Source organism: Haliotis cracherodii, unplaced genomic scaffold (assembly GCF_022045235.1).
Source record: "Haliotis cracherodii isolate W230 unplaced genomic scaffold, xgHalCrac1.p SCAF_10, whole genome shotgun sequence".
Classification (NCBI taxonomy): domain Eukaryota; kingdom Metazoa; phylum Mollusca; class Gastropoda; order Lepetellida; family Haliotidae; genus Haliotis; species Haliotis cracherodii.
Genome location: NW_027266265.1, coordinates 45,098,307 through 45,118,914, shown reverse-complemented (window position 1 = coordinate 45,118,914; position 20,608 = coordinate 45,098,307). Strand labels below are relative to the sequence as shown.

The window sequence follows — 20,608 nt, the reverse complement described above, 5'->3', positions numbered from 1 at the left end:
TGTCATATGAACACTTTCAGTTTGGGGGAAACCCCGAAACCACATTGTTTTTAAGATCAAATGATCGGGCCCTGAATATATTCAGTATAGCATTGTTACGTGAACGTTCTTTACGCGAATTAATGGTTTCATCATTGACTTTAAGTGATCCATTCACATACTTGTCACCGCTATTATGCATGTTGAACCAAACTGAATCTGTTTCGAAAAATCGAGACTGGTTATTCTCTGGCATTGGCGTTTTATATCATAAAGCAGCAGCGCAGGACATGCTTACCCTTTTCGCGAACACCTTGTTTCATCACTGATTATCAGTTATCCATTCATATAATTTTCACCACAATTTGCTTTTTGCGCACAGTAGAATCTGTTTCGTTGGAAAATCAAGACTAGGTATACTATAGCGTTGACGTTGTATATTATAAAGCTGCAGAGCAGGAAAAGTTTATCCCATTCGCGAACACCTGATGTCATGACTGATACAATTATCATCACGTTTTTCCTCTGTTTCAGCGGATAATCGAGACTGATTATTCTGTTTTATATTTGCATATTTGTCGCCATGAGTTAGTGGGTATATCTTATAATGGGCGTATGTTGGTGTTTCTTGAGATAGGGGAAGAGCATGCATGTTCCTGGGGCTGAAATAATACGCCCGTAGTGCACTGATGGAAGCCAAACAAACCCGCGCTTCCTGCTTACACGCATAACCTATCTGCCCACATATTACCACGTGACTGCACGTGTAGGGCGAGGGGGATAGGCGAGCGGTAATAGAAAACAGGGAGAACCCCGACTTGATAAACAGCGTTATTGGGTGAAACGAGTTGAGGAATTGGGGAAGGGGGAAGAAGTAGATATCTAACGGAGTAATGAGTAGAAATAAGTATTATACAATTGCAATGTGTGTTTGTTTGGATTTAATTAAGATGGAAGGGTACACGCATTGCACACGTAATTGTAAAGAGGTGACCGCATGGATGCATACATACTTCAGCCTCTCGTGAAGAAGTGACCGTATAGATGCATATTTGCTTCAGCCCCTCGTGAAGAAGTGACCGCATAGATGCATATTTGCTTCAGCCCCTCGTGAAGAAGTGACCGCATAGATGCATATTTGCTTCAGCCCCTCGTGAAGAAGTGACCGCATAGATGCATATTTGCTCCAGCCTTTCGTGAAAAAGTGACCTCATAGATGCATATTTGCTTCAGCCTCTCGTGAAGAAGTGACTGCATAGATGCATATTTGTTTCAGCCTCTCGTGAAGAGGTGACCCCATGGATTCATATACGCTTTAGCCTCTCGTGAAGAAGTGACCGCATAGATCCATATATGTTTCCGCCCCTCGAAATGGGGTGACCGCATATACTCTTCTGACCCTCGTGAAGAGGTGACCGCATATACTCTTCTGCCTGTCGTGAAGAGGTGACCGTATAGATGAATATGTGCTTCATGCTGCTGTGAAGAAGTAACCGCATATATCTTTCGGCATCCCGCGAAGAGGTGACCTCATTTTTGCATATGTGCTTCATGCTAATGTGAAGAGGTGACCGCACATATCTTTCGGCCTCCCGTGAAGAGGTGACCGCATATATGCATATGTGCTTCATGCTCATGTGAAGAGGTGACCGTATAGATGCATATGTGCTTCATGCTCATGTGAAGAGGTGACCGCATATATGCATATGTGCTTCATGCTCATGTGAAGAGGTGACCGCATATATGCATATGTGCTTCATGCTCATGTGAAGAGGTGACCGCATATATGTTTCGGCCTCCCGTGAAGAGGTGACCTCATAGATGCATATGTGCTTCATGCTCTCGCGAAGAGGTGACCGTATAGATGCATATGTGCTTCATGCTCATGTGAAGAGGTGACCGCACATATCTTTCGGCCTCCCGTGAAGAGGTGACCTCATATTTGCATATGTGCTTCATGCTCATGTGAAGAGGTGACCGCATATATGTTTCGGCCTCCCGTGAAGAGGTGACCTCATAGATGCATAAGTGTTTCATGCTCTCGTGAAGAGGTGACCGTATAGATGCATACATGCTTCAGACTCTCGTGCTTTGAATCCTCCGACCTCGTTGGATTGCGTCATGAAAACTTTGAATTACTTGAATTTTCTTTATATAACAACAATAACATACTTATAAGAGACAAAGTGCTAGATGAAAATTAGCGTGGTAATTTTAAACCAGTGGTTGATAGTGTGAGCATAGGGACGATATTCCCAAGTGTTTCGCTGGCCACTTGAATAATTCTCAGTAAAGCGTAAGTCCGTCCTCACAAACTTCTGGCGAATGCATGTTTTTTGTCTCGGGATCTCATTTGGGTTATATTTTTAGAAAGTCTTCTTCAACTGTAATGCAATGCTACATGTACATACCAATGTCTATTGCTGTTAGTACGGCTATGTACTTCACGACAGACAGATGCTTCCCCAGATGTAGATTATACCACCAAAAAGCCTGTTTCCATGGAAATATATAGGTATTTAGTTGCAGTTTTTATTTTTGTATGTGTAACAAATCTATTTTGTTCAGTTATTATTGGAGATATGATTGTGCGGCGAAAGATATATCAGTGGGTGATAAAAGAAGAGTACAGTTAGACAGTAGGTTCTTGACAGTTCCTTGTTTTGAAAACATCCAGGTACGCATACACATCGCCATGGCAACAGATAAAACGGTGAAAGAAAAGGCTCGAATTTCGATAGTAAGAGAAAGTCTTGAGATGGTAAACGGTACTCCCGCCTTCTTCTGCCCGTGTTTATGTGGGGTTACAGTTTCCAAACAGCCAAGCGTGTTACTGGCACGCGACAAGAGCGTTATATACAGCTGTTGCCCTTCGGCACCCCCCTCCCCATCTCGCTCCCCCAAACCAAACCAGTTCCTCCCAGTCCTTTCCTAAAGCAGCAGATACTTGTGGGGGCGGAGGAGTAAAGGAAAATTGAAAATTATGGGTAATGAGATCTTTGATAGATAAGATAAAATAGTTCTACCTCGTGTAGTAGATGAGAGTTGTCGGAAGTTACTCCCTAAAGAAACTGACCTTAATTTCTTGTATATCGCCTCAAGTTTTAACTTTGGCAAAGATTCAACTTTTTGAAAAGACGTCATTCACGATAAATATAAACTTCGCGATATTCTATTTACCTTTTCCCATATACAATGTATATGACTAATTACCACATATCTATCTGAACAATGACGTACACATTACATTGGCCACTTCAGCAGTGATGAAATCAGTTTATTCAACACTACAAACGCAGTAGCTAACATACTGTTGAATGGTGTATGAAAGAATCACGTATTGCTTAACACAGGAATTTTTGGGTTGATGTTAAACGCCACTAGCAGCTATTTTCCAGCTATATGAAGGCGGTCTGTAAATATTCGCGTCTGGGCCAGACAATCCAATGATTGACATCATGTTCATTGATCAACACAATTGGGATACGATGCCATGCATCAACCAAGTCAGCGAGAATAACCACCCGATTCTGTCAGTCGCCTCCTACGGCGAGGATGGGTTGCTGACAATCTAATCCGGATCTTCACGGGTTTAACAACGGAATGAAGAGTGTATTTGATGAGAATGCGTTCGGAAGCGTTCGCTTTTTTATGAAGCACATATTCTGTTGCTTATCCTTAATTCACGTTGCAATGTGTTTTGAAGCGTTCACTGTCCTGCAGGGACACAAGTGACCAAGTCATCAAAGGTGCCGCGATTGGCTGTGCAGAGTTGCGTCCCTTGGACACGCCAGAAACCTAAAACCTATCATTATGGGTTCGAATCCCAGTTCACCCCGATTCTGTTTCTAGGTTTGTCAGCACCATACTCGTGCTCGTGGGTTTCTTCAAAGTGGTAAACATGTGAGACCTGCATAATTTCGGGCTTTCCTCCCACATTAAGGTGACACACCCCGTGATATAACTGGTATACTGTGAAAGCGGTGTTATTCCCAGCTCACTCACTCACTGTGCTGTGGATGTGGAGTGTTGCCACCCTCATTCAGACACTGTTATGATTCAGTATCCAGTCTCGGGGATGTGGGATGAGTTTACAGTATAGTAATGATAGACTGTGGGGAGAAATACCTGGAACAAACTACATCGACACATGTTCTGAGCTCGTTGTGTTCAATGGCGGGAAACCGACGAAGACCGTTTCCTCATCTAAATGTGAAATGTATAAATTATTGTCTTAGGAAAACATGTAACTCGAGCTTTAGATTTATTTCAAACAAAAAGTTTGAACACTTTAGTGTGTAAACGAAATTACGAAACGGGAAACGAAAAAAGTCAACTCGTCATTAAGGCAGCCAGCTTAAACCAACGATGGCAAATAACGCTGTTTGGTGATATTCAAGTTAGTAGAGATTATCGGAAATACCGGTGATTGTAGTGGTCACTTTCTTAACACACTTTCGGTATTTACTGTATGTCATATTATGAGTGAGTGAGTGTTATGCAACGATGCAGTCAACAGTGGTCAAGCTTATTCACTGTATGTTTCATTATGAGTGAGGGAGTGTTCTTTAAAGCCGCAGTCAAAAATGGTCAAGCTAATTTCCCTGTATGTCACATTATGAGTAAGTGAGTGTTGCTTAACGCCGCAGTCAACAGCGGTCACTGTATGTTTCATTATGAGAGAGTGAGTGGTCGAGCTATATGACAGCGCCTGGAAACAATAGAGTCGGGGCTAGACAAACTAGTGGTTCACAGTATCAACTTTGTCCCTTGTCGTGGGGGTACCAAGTAACGGAGTCTGACGAAATAAATTTTTCGAAGGACAAAGTACAGGAAAATAAATTATCCATGATTGCTTGAACGTCCACATAGGCCAACCTTCAGAAATAATATTAACCGCCGGGCAAAAGAAAGTATACACCCATGTTATATGGTACCTGAAAATGAAACAAACAAGAAATGTTTTTTCGATGGTAATGTATTTGATACAAGTATTATAGTTGTGTATCGTTAACGTTCCAATGTTTCGGCGACTGCTTTCAGTCTAGTAACGTTTGTAAATTGTTTTTCTCATCCAGTTGGCAAGTGAATACTTTCTTTTGCCAGACTGTTTATGATAAATAATGCTATACGATCAGATATTTCAAGTGGAGCTATTTCGTGTAAGACAACACGAGATATTATTTTATGCCTTTCGACCAGTGTAAATGCTATCAGGTACCGCCATATTTGACGTTTGATCAAGCTGACATGCCGTGACATAACTGAAATACTGTACTATATCACTATAGTTTTGACAAATTACGGGATTTATAAAGAGAATGCTATTCTTCATGGTCATATGATATTTAGGGAAGAACGTGGCTCTCGGTCATGCAGCCCGAGATATAATGCTATTCTACACAGGCACCAAGGGTTGAAAAGTGCAGGTAGGACAAGCGGATCTACCCTCTTCATCTCTGGAGTACTCATTAGCGAAGGTTACGCACCAGCGACATCAATCACGGTTCTCTGTGTACAGACAGAAAGCTCTACTTCGGCTCTTAAATTGATCATGTTTGTGGTTTTCGTGGAACATTAATGGCTTCGTAGATAGGAAGATGTTTTAGGTGTATATATTCCCGGGGAACGCCTTTTCGTTGGTTATATCTTTTTAAAAGCAATCTTAAATCATTTGGTATTTTATTAATGTGTAACTTGACAGATATAATTAATTTCAACTTGAAGAGAATTCTAAGGTCACGGTCAAAGTGTTCCATCATACGAAGTTCTTAGCTGACGTGACCAATTAGCCATTCTCAAGTCTGTTGAACTATTGTGTACTTATTACCCCATGCAACTACTTAATAACATGGTGAACACAAATAATTGTATTTGTACTACTTCATGGATCATCCTTTTGACTTATGGTTGAAAATATATACAACCCTCGTGATAAGTGCACTGGTTAACCGAAAAGCGTCATCTTATGTCGATCTAACCAAACACACCAATGTTGCAGCTGGTGAAGATAATATGACATGTCAGTGTATTTATAGTATGTTGCACGTGAAACACCTGGTCACAATCCAAGCTGCATTCGGTTTGGTGCCATGACACTATTTTTTTGTTTCTTGTTTAACGCCGCACATAGCAATATTCCAGCTATATGACGGCGGTCTGTAAATAAATCGAGCCTGGACCAGACAATCCAGTGATTGACATTATGAACATCGATCCACGCAGCTGGGATACGGTGACATTCATCAACCAAGTCAGCAAGCCTGACCACCCGATCCCGTTAGTCGCCTCTTACGCCAAGCATGGGTTGCTGAAGACCTAGTCTACCCCGGATCTTCACGGGTCAACAGAAATACAGGAAAGAATGTAATTACTGGTCTTACAGTTTAGTCGCCTTGTACGGCAAGCATGGGGTGCTGAAGACCTATTCTACCCCCCGGATCTTCACGGGTCAATAGAAATACAGGTAGCACTTACAAGTATGTTATTACTGGACTTACAGTTTAACAGGGTTTGTTAATCTTGTAATCATGTAATCCACTATTATGGTTTGACAATATTCAGGGCCGGAATTGTCTTTGCAGAGTTGTGTCCCTTTGGGGTGCCAGAAACCTATGATCGTTGGTTCGAATCCATAATTAGCCCTGATAAAGTGTCTTAGTTTGCGAGTTCGTGCTTTCCTACCACATGGAGGTGACACGACCTGATGTAACTGAAATACTGTTGAAAGCTGTGTTTAACACTACCCCCTTCTTCCTAGTCCTCTAAAAATCCTTACAAAATCATCAAAACTAAACAGCAAGGAGTTTCTAGTTGTCTGGTTAACATCTGGCGATATAGTCGCCTTCGTGGTCTCATTAAACAGAGAAATGGCTATCCATAAACATCTCTTAACTATAATTTCCGTGTACAAGCTTCATAGTCTTGTTTATTGGGGCGTTTGGACAAACCGAACTGAATTTGGGCTCAAAATAAGATAAGAATTTCAGATTGTTAATCGTCAATGGCTACAACATGGTTGTCCAGATGTATATGCACAACCCGTTGCCACGCCGCAAGTTCGACTCGATGTCTACCTTGATACAGTTGGATATCACATATCTACCGAGCATCTGCCTCGGATGAGCGCAGTGTTTCCTTCTGTTGGCCACGTCGAGAGGCACCACCACCACCACCCACTTGCTGATTCCTTTTCTAGAAATAACGCGGCAAATGTCATGGTACGTAAGACCATGTGGACCATGTGGACTGAATATCCATTATCACAGAACTCGTCCATCGTGATCGACTGACTCATGTCGACAGTGAACTACTTCCATAGGCCTGATCATGCATAGTAAAGACAACATAATCTGCACCTTACTTTAATTTATCAACCTGTTAACTTTTCAAATGTGTTCAAGTTTCTAGAGCGTAATATACTGAGTGAGTGAGTATGGAGCTACGCAATTTCAAGCAATATTCCAGCACCTTCCGATGGGAAGACAAGAAATGGACCATCACACAGTTTACCCACGTGGGGAATAGAATCTGGGACTTCGGCATTACGGGCGAACACATTAACCACTCTGCTACCTAACCGCCCCACATAATATTATTTCTTATTCATACCTACATATAATGTATCCTTAGCCTTGTTTTACACAGTGCGAATTTTGTTCTTGAATATTTTCATCTAGAATTGGTAGTAGAACATTTGTGTCTAAGTTTTCACTTTTGGGTTACACCCCGTGAAGATCCGGGTTAGAATTGGTCTTCAGCATGTTTCACATGCTTGTCGCAAGAGGAGACTAACGGGAGCGGGTGGTCAGGCTCACTGAGTTGATTGATGTATGTAATCATATCACAATTTCGTTGATCGATACTCATGATGTCAATCACTAGATTGTCTGTACCAGACTCGATTAATTACAGATCGCCGTCATATAGCCGGAATATTGCTATGTGCGGCGTTAAACAACAAACAAACAAAACCTTTGGTTTGTTTAGGAATATCAGCCTCACAGTTAACAAAATACCATATGACTGTAGTTTACCAAGAAAAAGTACGTACTGCAACTTAAGCTCACATTGTGTAATACTTTAGAAGTTTTAAGCAAAGAATGTTTCTGACAAACATTTTGTATTTCATCACATAACTTCACTTCTATATGGAACACATAACATCCGTGAAGGATTACTTCGTCGGTAAAGCATCTTGTCTCTCGGGCACTATACATCCACGCACATGGTAAGAATAAATAAATAAATGACATTTGATATTTTATCATGGTTGTATATGTTGAAAGGAATTAAGTTCTGTGAGCTATGCTCGGTAAGCATATTAGTTCCAACGTAATTATCGCACTTTTGATCAGTAGATTGGGATATCTGGGCTGGGGCGTTTGCAAGAGACTACTGCTTTCCCGGCACTGTTGCAAGACATACAAATTTCTTTGAAGGGGCTGAACAGTTCTTTTCAGGATATCTAGCATGTTCATTACAAAATAATTCTTTAAAACCATATTTGTTTTTTTCCAATATTTTCTATAACAATTTATCCTTTTTTAAATATCCCCAATTTGGCTCTTGGTTTTATACCGCTTCCACAATATCAGCGAGAGGAACTTGTCATTATCTAGAATATGGGCTGCAGATGTGGAAATATATACACCCGAAAGAAAGTAATCCTTACTATTATTTCCATATAAAATAGTCAACGTATCACTTAATGTATCATTTGGTTGGTTGGTTTGTTGTTTAACGCTGCACTCAGCAATATTCCAGCTATATGACGGCGGCCTGTAAATAATTGAGTCTGGACCAGACAATCCAGTGATTAATATCATGAGCATCGATCCACGCAATTGGCCTGACCACCCGATCCTGTTAGTCGCCTCTTACGTCAAGCATAGTCGCCTTGTACGGCAAGCATGGGTTGCTGAAGACCTATTCTACCCCGGAATCTTCACGGGTCACTTGTCATATCAGTTTTCGAATGAAACAGATATGTCTCTGTTCATAAATCGGTTCTCTAACGACATGCCATGTAACTGTTCCATGGCAATAGTTACTCGACACCCTTTCTTCTTCTTTCACGCCGCACTCAGCAATATTCCAGCTATATGACGGCGGCCTGCAAATATCGAGTCTGGACCAGACAATCCAGTGATTGACATCATGAGCGTGGATCCATGCAATTGGGATACGATGACATGCATCAACCACTTAAGTCGCCTCTTACGACAAGCATAGTCAGACTTTCCTTTCAATAACTTATTCTGTTTCTTTGCTTCACATGATGCAGAAGAACATTCAAATTTCTTGTTCTAAAATGTCACCTCAGACATTTATTAAAATGAGATCAATGTCTTATTTAGATGTATCGAATATTTTCAGGACGTATAAGAAAGCGTGAGGCTTAGCTTCTTCCACAGAGAAACCAAGCTCGCGACCTTTGAAATTGCATGCTAGTGTGATTCAAATAATTCAAAATGAATTATGTGTCTACCTTCTCTAGTTTCACTGGTGCCCATCATTCTAGCAGTTGTTGGTTATTTTTTTACACCGTCTCAGTTTAACACATGACAGGAATCAGATGTCCAGAGACTGGAAACAGGTACAGGCCGCGATCAAAGTCTTTCTTAAAGGAGGAGCAACTCCAACTCATTCACGACGACGTTTAGTGAGAATATGAGTGATCAAACTCAATTGGAGTTCATGAGTTGTGTTGCTGTAGTAACGAGGCAGGTACACGGTGCTAACAGCTTCCACCAGTTTCTTGGCAACTTCAACCTCGTTTTGGTATGTCTCCAAATCCAAACGAGTCGGTCGTTACTCATCTCAGCTTGTAGTCTTGTAGCCTTCGTAGTATAATGACCCTTGTTGACTATCTTGAGATGGCGTTCTACTTTATCACACTGCTTTTTCTGTGGTGTGATGAAGTTTAAATTTTTGAAGACATTTATATCATTTTTCTTTTCTAAATGGTAACGTCATTCATTAATCGCACAATTCACACGGCAATGCATCTCTAAACAATCATTGTAAAACTGGTTGATCTAATCGGACTGTTTATGCAACAAACTCTTACAGTGTTCTTTATGTGCACGTGGTAAGGGTTGCCGGAGCCATAATCACGTTTCCTGCAGTTAAACGTGCACCGAACACGTCTACGCTGATTCTGTTATCTATTTTATAAGAAAGCGTCCTATTCCTATCAGACGAGGTAAACTACGCCTGATTTGTTGGACGTCATTGTCAAGCAGGTGTTTCCTGTCCTCTCTATTTGAAATATCCTCCCAACACCTTCATTTGCGTAAACCATGGCTACTGGCAACTCTGACAAAGTCTACATACAAAAAATAGTGCATTATCGGTGCCGGTTTTATGAAGACAGATAGTAAACGAATCTTTTTCATATCAAATATTAGAAAACATCCCTTAAATGCTGTGTTGAGGTAATACCGGCTGGTTTTGCTGTGCGTGGTTGTCAAACAGATGGTTTTTGTCCTTCTCTATCGGATACATCCCAGCCATCGTCCTTTATCACGGTAGTCAAAGTTGTTAGTTCATGGCAATCATGCAGCATCTGTATACTGACCTATATATGGAGTTGTGTCGTTAGGATGAAATACAGATTTTTGAAAATCTTTTTCATATGAAATATGAGACCCACCCCCTTGGTATCACGCAAGTTAAAATGGGCTTGATTTATAGACCTTGATTGTCAAACATATGGTTAAGCTCCCCTTAACGATATATTTTGGTTCCAATGTTTGCACATCCACTTTTGCTTATGTAGCTAGTTAGTGGCCATAGTGTAACGAGTGCTTGTAAATAATCTGATATTTCTATTTATGTGGACAGTAAGGATGTTTTTGTAATGTTTTTGATTAATGTAATGGACATATCTCTTGCCCTTAACCCCATCATGCATTCGCGAGTTAATGAACGCAATCTGTCCTTCGTCATTCCTTTCTTCATGTTTAAGTTTGTTTGGCTTGGCAGATGCTGAGTTGTTTCTTTGCTGGTGGGGGAAAGATGTTGTTTCTAGGGAGCCATTTATTACCGGTTCCGTGCTAGACTTCGAGGTGCAGACAAGTACTGGAAAGACGTTCTTCAAAGCTAAGATGCAAAGGGTAATACTGCGAAGGGGAAACCTTTGTCCGTTGCGTTCTATCGTGCTGTTTATCACTGATTCGACCAGACTGAGTCACCGAGGCTTTTTCGGAATCCCCTAATCGAAAGCGAGGTTGGTATCTCCTCCGCATCTTCAGCTCGCACATCTTGATTACAACTAGATTTCGTTCTACCGGTGCCGTGTGTGGAAGTATGTGTACACACAGGTAAGGTTTTCCTGCTTTGAGGCGTTCATGTAACGATTCCTTTTTGTTTCTGGGATGCTGCATGTTTAGGATATGGCTGTCATTTCTACAGGGCCGATATATAGTTATATGACTTAGATGGGAGAACGGCATGCATTCTGTTGTAACCCGATATCTCCGAGGTTTGATACACACCAAGTACTCGTTGTTTATAGACAGTATACACCAGACAAAAAATCGTTGTAGGTAGAGCATCGGGCATGGCGAGTGGAAGAACGGTTTTTCTTTGGATTTTTACCAGTACGGTATATTTTACTCAGACTTACGGCCTCGGGTCGAAGTTAACGATTTGTAGACACGAGCGTAGGTTTGTTTTGTAAGATAGTCGGTACAAGGTTGAAGAAACTCTTCCCTTGTTTCTGACCTCGGGCAATGAGGTCGGGGAAGATACGGCGGCACACGGAAGGTTTACTGAGAGAGGTTGTACGTTGTAGTGTGTGTACCTACATGATTATTCATTCCCGATGTGATATAATTCATATAAGACGTCAACGCCAGATAATAACCAGGTTCGGTTATCTACTGAAACAGATTCCATTGCACGTAAAAGACAATATAGTGACAAAAATATTTTGAATGGATCACTGGAAATCAATTACGACACCAGATGTTGGCAAATAAAAGTTATATTTCTATGATCTGACACGTGAGTTTGGAGTAAAGTTCTTTCACCGAATATGGAACCACTGGGTGCCATCAGCTCCTCTGAAGTATTAGCTCGTTTATTCTTCCCCCTAATTTCGTCTCATAACTAGTTCCGTGTCTCTATTAGAGTCCAAATGGCATGTGATCTAAATAAGCGTATACCTCAGTTCAAAACTGGGTTTGAGAAGTACTGTATATCTGTGTAGGTTTACGATAATTATTGTTTTAGTAAAATATTCTAATTTCTCTCAATGGTTACAATAAACATTAATTCTACGTCATTTGGGACTAATTAAAATATATCGAATAATCAGTATTTCGAGAAAAAAGGACCGTATCACAAGGCGATCGAAGCACGTAGGGTGTCGTGTTTGACTGTGTTAGATTATCTGTGCTGTGACTGTCGTGCCTTTACCATATCTTTGTGAAATGAGGACCAGCTGGGTACTGGTTCACGAAACGATCTTATAGCTCCGATTGTCGTAAGTTTACGTCATACAGTGGGAGTTACGATGGTCGCAGCGCTACGGTCGCTTTGTATAGCGGGACCCTGAACCACAAACTGTACACCGTCGTTAACAATATGCCGAGGACAGGGGTTTCGAGTTACCGAGACTCCACTGTATGGGACAGGCTCTATAGTAACTCGCCATATGCTCCTTCTTTTAGTTCGAAAATTATATTCTCATGAAAAGGATTGAACAACTTATCACAACTTAGAACGCCCTCTCCCATATATTTACATGTATGATCATTTACAATTAACACCACGTCAGAAACCTATGATTGTGGGTTCGAATACCGGTTAGCCCAGATTATGTTTCTAGGTTTGTCAGCACCATACCCGTGCTCGTGGGTTTCACCGAAGTGGTAAACGTCTGAAACCTGCATCACTTCGGACTTTCCTCCCATATTAAGCTGACACGCCGTGATATAACTTGAATACTGTTAAGAGCGGCATTAAACCCAACTCACTCACTCACTCACTACAATTAATACATTAAATGAAGAAGAGAAATAGAGAATCGTATACACATGAGCATTGCTCACTTACAGCCTCCAGTGAAAGAGTCGTTCTTTGAAACTCGTACACGAAAATGTAAGCGTAACCTTGTCCTCATATGTCGATACTTCATGCTTGTCAGGGTGCACGGGTGGCCCAGTCGTCCAAGGCGCCGCAATTCGCTGTGCAGAGTTGCGTCCCTTGGGCACGCCAGAAACCTATGATTGGGGTTCGAATCCCTGTTCCCCCGATTATGTTTAGGTTTGTCAGCACCATGCCCGTGCTCGTGGGTTTATCCGAATGGTAAACGTCTGAGACCTGCATCACTTCGGGCTTTTCTCCCACATTAAGCTGACACGCGGTGATATATACTGTTAAAAGCGGCGTTAACCCGAACTCACTCACTCATGCTTGTCATACAAGTAATTTTATATGGGAACTAACATGTATATATTCACAGAAAGGTGACTGCTTGTGACTTACGTGTTATTGTACCATACGATTACCAAAGCTACACGATTTAACAGGTGGAAGGTTACTAGAGACGTCCAGCCTTGTACTTTTAGTGGCGCAATCTAATGTCATAACAGGGGAAGGAAATATTAACACGATCGCAAAAAAATAATAACTTTTTTAGTTTAAAGTGTTTTGAAGATACCTTTAGGATATCTGTGCCTAGTTGCAGAACAGACTTGAGATAGACGATGTGTGGCTTTCATATTCTTGACTACGTTCAGACGAGTTCTTGAGTAATGAGTGAGTGAGTTTAAGTTTAACGTCACATCGGCAATATTTCAGCCATATCGTGACGATCTCGAGTGATGAAACACCTACCCGCTCACTACGTTTGTTAGTTTGTTGTTTTACGCCGCACTCTGCAATATCCCAGCTATATGACAGCGGTCTGTAAATAATAGAGTATGGACCAGACAATCCAGTGATTGACATCATGAGCATCGCAATCTAATCTACGCAATTAGGATACGATGACATGCATCAACCGCGTCCGCGAGCCTGACAACCCGATTCCACTAGTCGCCTCTCACAGACATGACGACCAATTCTAACCCTGAATTCGTAATTCGATCGTCACATTATAGACCACGGTATAGGATAAATAAACGACTTTAAGTTGCTATTTGAGTGGCGCTGCCACGAGTACAAATATCACCTTTCAGGTCACAAATGAGATGTACATTTTATCTGACAAGAAATGACAAATGTTATATTTGTTTATGTAATTTCTCACTGCTCTTCGTCATCTTACTCTAAAAGTATCGTGTTATCGAGGCAACCTATCGTAGTTTCGGCATAAATTGTCATTTCACATTGAGTGAAATATCGATTTTATATTTACAGTATATAGTATTTCATCAGTAAATACTAAACATACCGACAAGATCTGTAAACGATATAACTTAAAGGATCATAAAACTCGAGTTTAAGTTGCCAGATTGTGTGGGAAAAGGTTGACAATACGAATGAAACAAACTCTATGCATCTGCTATAAAATGCGGTGCGTTCGTTACGAGTCAGTCACGGGGGAAGTGACTTAACAGCTCCTATTCTTAATTAATACCCTTCTGACGAGAGTTCCAAATGTCACGAACAAAAACCCACCTATCTTTTCTCCTGTTTATTTCCTCTTCCGTTTCTCTAAATAAGAAATAAAATACCCCTCCATCTGTGATCTCAAATTAGTCCAGTCAACGTTTGAAAATCTCCACAATCTTTTTAGCTACTCTTCTTTCGTCTTGAAGCGTCTTAAGAAGGCTCGAAAAACACTTTCTTTGGCAGAGGAAATTAGCTTCCCTGACGAGTCAAATCTGCCTGGTTCTATACACAAGTAATGAGCATTAGTTTATCAGTGGAAGCGTGTGCCATCTGTCTACCTTCATTGTGTTGTCAAGAGGGGGAGGCTAGGGGCACCTGCTTGTCTGATACCCCTCTCAACAGGGGGCGGACAAATGCTTCTAGTTTTGCACTGTGAGGGTAATTCTCTTGATATACCCTGAATGGTGACAGAATGATTTACAGCTTTTGTCTATTTGTATTATCTGATTACGTTTAGAGAATTGCAAGGCAATCGTGATTCAAAGACATTCGGTATTCTTATTTGCTTGTTCTGAAATATAGTAAATGACGGTCATAGCGAACTCAACGGTACCATTAATTTTAGTTTGTTATAACCGTAGTTCGTTATAAGCATTTCGACTAAAGTATACAGCAACTGTCCAGGACAAAACACCATGTTCGTTACATCCATCAGTTCGTTATAAGCGTGTTCGTTATGAACGTAGTTTACTGTAGCGGGATGAATTCTTAAAGTTTAAATGTGATCTCAAATGGGATGATCTTCGAAGCATCAGTTCGCATTCACCAAATAAGATGACAAGTATGGTTGTTTAAGACATGCTTATCAAGAAGTCGAGGATGCACTTCGTCTTGGTTTTGGGTTTGATACTGAATGAAGCCGTCACTGATAGGGGAAATCTGCCCGTCGTGCGTAGGTCGTTAATTCCAAAGATACAGCTGGTGCGCAGTTGCTATGTTTCACAAGAATATATGTGTGTGTAAGTTGGTCATACTTCCGGTGAAATGTAGTCGTGGTCGGGTTTACGACAGAATATATCAGATTCCATGATTGAACGTGTTTGACGTGCGATGACAAGGTGCTGATGATAGCTCACCATGGTGCTGACATCACTATTCTGTTGATGCCAAGTGTATACAATGCCTCGATACTTGGTGACAATCTCTACGGCATGCATGCCCCCAATGCCACTTGCTTGATGATATCAATGTTCTGCTGATGACACGTTTGCACAATCCACTTCACATGGTGACATTCTTTAGGGCATGTGTGACAAAGGACGATGTCGCTGTTCTGTTAATGACAGAAATACACAATATTACAAGACGGTATAAGCTGTCGCTCTTTACACGTTTATGATGTACTAACTTCCATTAAAATTACCGGTGCCATGCAGTCACGAAACACAGTACTGGCTGTGACTGCTAGGGGGCACTTGACTTGCCTTTGCATGTGTTTGTGAGCGGTGCCACTGTTGGGCAGGATGCGCAGTCCGTTTTGCGAACACTTGATACTATCACTGTTTGATGGTGATTCATAAACACCTGCTCACGATGTTGTCGGAATCGTACACTGGGGATTACTTATGATTATGGAAAGAGTTTTATAGTCGCTTTTATGACCATGGCTTATCATGATAGCAGCCGAACCTGACTTTGTGTCGTCTTTTTTATCACTGCCAATGCCCTACCGATTTCATTATCGTACAATCTTTACACGAATTACATACATGACCGACACATTACCCCACATGGTGTTTGTTGTTTTTGTGCCAATTTGTTGTATATTTACTATGTTTCTTGACGCTGAATATGTAATTTATTTGACTCTACAGACATGCTATAAACAAATCCAGACGGTTCTTGCATTATTTTGAGTTGGCATCGGTTGGTATGACCACGCCATTATTATGTTACTATGGCAACTGAACTGTAAAATAGTCGTGACATGTACCAAGGCGTTTTACGCAATACTTCTCGATTGCACGTTCAGTTGTGGGTAAGGGTTTCCAGAATATATGCGTTCATACATCAAATAGTCTACGTAAAAATACAAATATCAGGCTTTTGTGCATACAAAATGTGCTTTAGGCTGTCCTGGTTTAAGACATCTTCTGAATGTCCCTGTGGAACGCAATTGAAAATCAGGAAAAGGACAAAAACAATTATTTTAGGGGTTTGGGGTGTTCTTTACGGGTAGAGTGAATGGCATTGCACCATGTTATTCATGTCGCTTATGTAAGTACACCTTGTTCACTATCTTCACCTAGCCTTTATCATGTCACGTCTATTTTCATCCAGCTAACTTCCGGATTCCGTTCGGAATGATTAGATCCTATTTATTACCTTCGTGGAATTTAATGCAATTTAGTGGAACACTAGCCTCTAAAAATCACACGGGCAATTTACTTTGTACCTTGATATAATTCCTTTATGATATAATCTCCTGAACGTTTTGTAGAAAGTAAGATCAAGTTTTTAAGGGGTTTTCTCCTCTCACCATCTGTGCTGCCGAGACTGATGCTTGGCTCTCGTCCAATGCTGCGGCCTATTTTCAGTGGCGGAATGTCATAAATCTGGAGTGCAGAATCCAGCCTTTGCACACACTCTGAAAGATCAAGGAAATGACTTCCATGCGCAATACGAAGTAGTGCGTTAATCATAGAACTTTGACATTTCCACGGCGTTATCATCGCAATAATGACGTGCCAGCGGCACCCTACGGTCACAACACCGCCGCGATTTTGGACCACCTTCAAAATTCGCCATTTATTGTTTACGCCTGTATCTGTATTTCTTATTTTGCTTTTAATGTTTCGCGAAATCATAAAATTGCCTTTGGCTCAGCTAGAATATAAATAATTCCTCACATAATAAGTAACTCATTAAACCTATTTCAGTGAACTTCGCACAGGGGGAAACTATAAACACTCAATTTGAATTTCCGGTGGAAACTAAAACAATACTTTTTCACCCTCTGCATAGTTTCAAGGACAAATATTCACTACTGTGGAGAAAGAAAACATTTGCAGAAATAAACTGTTTTTGAACAAGGTTTGTGTATGTTTGGCACCACAATTAAATATAATGCGCTCGCTTTCTCTGGAACCTACTAGGAATCCTCTCGAAGACAACATCCGCTGTTCCTTTTCCTCCCCTCCATCTCTCTCTCTCTCCCTCTCTCTCTCTCTCTCTCTCTCTCTCTCTCTCTCTCTCTCTCTCTCTCGCGTTCTTTCATTCATTCATTCTATTGCGTGCTTTTTCTTTCTATCACTCTCTGTGTATGGACTAAAATCATTTTATTAAGTGTTTTTATTTAAATTCATTAACATAAAACGATTACCAAGTAAGTACTTTATGTTTAGCAAATCTTACTCAAGAAGTGCATCTGTCATAATTTGTTATCATCACGGCATTTTCAACCATTCCGACAGACGCCCGTCGTTAAAGACAGAGCACAGGCGTGCACTCCAGATCAGTCTTTGGCAAAGAGTACCTTGTTGACTGACAGAGGGGGTGCTACTTCATCAAACTGGCATACCGTGATAAATATGACCGACACTGTAAGACTGTTTACCACACGACTACTTTTGACTGTACTCTCAGGTATCCTCTAACCAAACACCATCTGGCGTGGGTGGTTGTTTGAACAACAGTGCCATAAAGTAAGACGGTCTGTCTTTCTCTTTGACAGAAACTGTCGTAGCGACGGTTCCGATATAAACTTGCCCATAAAAACATCCTATTATTGAAATAAACACGGCCATTTCATCTCACAGTACCAAGGGCGTTGTAAACAGTCCTCTCTTGAAAGTTGATTAAAAACATACATCATCTTTCTTCTCATAAACAATAAATGAAGCTAACAAAATATGTTTCTTGATCAATTATACGCAAAGTTGGTGTAGGAATTAACGTGTGTAGGTATGTAGCTGTTGGTATACAAGGGAGGGGGCGATTGGGCTTCCACGAAGTTTTTCATGATAACGAATGTATCCCCGAAATAAACAGGTTGATGTGAAGGGCTGGTTTAGTGCCAGGCATATCAGAGTGATAATTCACTATCAGATTCATCGGGGTAGAGATATACCGAATTAAAACAATCTGGTACACCAATATGAAACGTTTTTTCGGAGACACGTAAAGTTGCTTCAAGACCCAAACTTGAAAAGGTGAAAATAATCTTAAATCATTTTGACACTTCTTCTAAAAATGATGTATATCTTCCACTGCCGCAATATCAGGCAAATCTGCTATGTAGGCGATACTGCCTGTCTAGATAATCTATTCTCTTGGAAATTGGAGATTAAACGAATTTCCACGCTTACACGTTTATGTGAGATCCAGTAAAAGGTTTACGGCTGAGGTTCTTTTGAATGGACTTCTCTACACGAGCGTTCTCAATAGGGTCATGGGGTGAATTACTTTCAGTTTAAAAGTAGTGTCTCAAAGACATAAGTGAGTGAGTCAGTTGTGTTTAACGCCGCTTTTAACAATATTCCACGGCGTGTCAGCTTAATGTGGGAGGAAAGCCCGAAGTGATGCAGGTCTTAGACGTTTACCACTTCGGTGAAACCCACGAGCACGGGTATGGTGCTGACAAACCTAGAAACATAATCGGGGCGAACCGGGATTCGAACCCACAATCATAGGTTTCTGGCATGCCTAAAGGACGCATCTTTGCACAGCGAATTGCGGCACCTTAGACGACTGGGCCACCCGTGCCCCCCTAAAAGACATTAGCTGGAAACCTTGTATCTATTAGAGTTTATTTATGGATGGTTATTTCAAGACGTTTCAAGACGTTTTGTGGTAAATACATGATGTGAGATTCGTCGTATCATGGTTTGGGCTACGTTTTAAATGACACAGGTTACAAATAGACGTTTAGGCCGATGATGGAGTAAGACAGAAAGAATAATTAATTTTTATTTGTGACATCGTTAGGTGAACCTTAGATTTGCGTATTTCAACTACAGCACTGCCACATCAGTTTAATCTATCATTAATACTGAAAAATGTAGGGCCACCTCGTTGATCAGAGTTATTTCCCTCAATCGTACCAGGATGCGATGGTCATGATCCTTTGTTTGTCAGCACCATACTGTGCGTGAAGTACTGTTCAAAGCGGCGTAAAACACAACTAATCCATTCCAGTGGATAGGGAATATATGACTGTATAAATAGCCATTTTTTCAATTAGTTCAATAAATATTTACCTTAAAAAATATAGAAAATGTGCACCTGTCTGCCTGATTATATCTTCACTAGGATTTAACATATTAACAACATTATTGTCTAAGTGAGATTGGTGTGGTATTACACCGCTTTTAGCAATATTCCAGCAACATCACGTCTGTTACAGGGGGCACGGGTGGCCCAGTCGTCTAAGGCGCCGCGATTCGCTGTGCAGAGTTGCGTCCCTTGGGCACGCCAGAAACCTATGATTGTGGGTTCGAATCCCGGTTCGCCCCGATTATGTTTCTAGGTTTGTCAGCACCATACCCGTGCTCGTGGGTTTCACCAGAGATAAACGTCTGATACCTGCATCACTTCGGGCTTTCCTCCCACATTAAGCTGACACGCCGCGATATAACTGGAATACTGTTAAAAGCGGCGTTAAACCCAACTCACTCACTCACTCACTCACGTCTGTTACACGGGGCTTTATAACCATGTTGGGAATCGAACGCGGGTCTTCTGTGGGACGAATGAGTGCCTTAACCACAAGGCCATGTCACCGACCCATATATTATAAGTAGTGTTCATTAAGCCCAATGTACCCAGCAATTCATCACATTGAGAAGGCTAAACCTGATCTGGATCTTCCTTGGACATTTGCATCGGATGGTCCTTGAGGTGTCTACTGTGTACAATCAGATGCAGCTGATGGTGTGCATGTCGCTGCCACCAGTACATGAGCGGAGGCTGTTTTGATTGGCAAAGACACTTGAATTTACTGGCACACATGCTTGAGGTGAACCTGTTGGCAGAAATAACAAAGTTTATTTCGGAGCCATCC

General features: G+C 41.2%; 1 protein-coding gene across 9 annotated transcripts in view; it reads left to right on the top strand.

Moving 5' to 3' along the window:
- LOC139454421 (FH1/FH2 domain-containing protein 3-like) overlaps nucleotides 1-20,608 on the top strand; it is a 135,743-nt gene that overhangs the window by 39,024 nt on the left and 76,111 nt on the right. The window contains exon 1 of one of the 9 annotated variants that reach the window (XM_071236119.1): nucleotides 11,116-11,306. The exons of the other annotated variants lie outside the window; for them this stretch is intronic. The gene's annotated coding sequence lies outside the window, so the exon portion shown is untranslated. Of the gene's footprint in view, nucleotides 1-11,115; nucleotides 11,307-20,608 lie in introns of those variants that run through there. 9 annotated transcript variants of the gene reach the window in all.